Source organism: Sinocyclocheilus anshuiensis, unplaced genomic scaffold (genome assembly GCF_001515605.1).
Source record: "Sinocyclocheilus anshuiensis isolate Anshui unplaced genomic scaffold, SAMN03320099.WGS_v1.1 C32536408, whole genome shotgun sequence".
Classification (NCBI taxonomy): domain Eukaryota; kingdom Metazoa; phylum Chordata; class Actinopteri; order Cypriniformes; family Cyprinidae; genus Sinocyclocheilus; species Sinocyclocheilus anshuiensis.
The window spans coordinates 1-1,090 of record NW_015617641.1 but is presented as its reverse complement, the minus strand read 5'-3'; the positions used below and the strand labels follow the sequence as shown (position 1 = coordinate 1,090).

At 46.9% G+C, this 1,090-nt stretch overlaps 1 pseudogene; it reads left to right on the top strand.

The window, feature by feature from the left end:
• Nucleotides 1-6: 6 nt before the first annotated feature.
• Nucleotides 7-1,085, top strand: LOC107682735 (pyruvate dehydrogenase [acetyl-transferring]-phosphatase 1, mitochondrial-like; annotated as a pseudogene).
• The last annotated feature ends 5 nt before the right edge of the window (nt 1,086-1,090 follow it).

Below are 1,090 nucleotides of genomic sequence, written 5' to 3'. Positions count from 1 at the left end.
TGTGGGGGAGGGGTTAGGATTAGGCAATCAGATAGCGATTTCAACCAGGGGGTAAAAATTTGGCAGGGGGTCGAAAATGGGCACAACACCTGTCCGGCACTTCTTTTTTTCCACTTCAAGCAAATAAACCATGTTTTGAAGGCTAATGAATATAGTTTAAAACCAAATGGTTATGGACGGTATAATGAGTCAATAAAAGGGTTTGATAGTAATATCCTACCATCAAACTCCCCAAGTGAAGACCGACGGAGTGCTGCAATGTGTCTTCAGAGCCGTGGCATGCTGTTCAGTGTTTGATGGCCATGCAGGGTCCGTTAGTGAACGCCTCTTTTACTACATATCTGTGTCTCTACTTCCATTGAAGACTTTAACAGAGATAGAGGAGGCTGTGGAGAGTGAACAGCCTGTGCTTCCAGTGCTACAATGGCACAAGCATCCCAATGACTTTGTTAGCACAGATGCTGGTAAACTATACTTCAATAGCCTGAGGACATACTGGCAGGAGAGGATAGATCTGCACAAGGATGATGACAATGATATACAAACAGCATTAAGAAACTTTCAAGAGATTGGATAATGATATTTCCTTGGAGGCCCAGGTGGACTTTGGGGTTCCTTTTGCTCATTTCACACCTCTCAGAGTGGCTCTGTCTGGATGCACGGCTTGTGTGGCTCACGTGGACCGAGTAGATCTTCATGTGGCCAATAATATGGGTGATAGCAGAGCAGTTCTCGGGGTCCAAGGGGATGATGGGAGGTGGTCAGCTCTCACGATTACCAACGACCACAATGCCCACAACCCAGACGAGATACAACGGGTTCTTTTGGAGCATTCTGCTTCGGAGCGGAAGACAGTGGTGAAACATGACAGGTTATTGGGCCTGTTGATTCCTTTCAGGGCTTTTGGAGACATGAAGTTTAAACGGAGCAGTGTGCTCCTGAATCGCATCTACGAGGCATGTCCAGTGCTGCTGATCGGAAACGAAAATGCAAAAATGCTGCTACCGAACTACCACACACCACCTTACCTTCCTTGGGGAAGTCGTGGCCTAATGGTTAGAGTCAGACTTGTAACCCAAGGTTGCGGGTT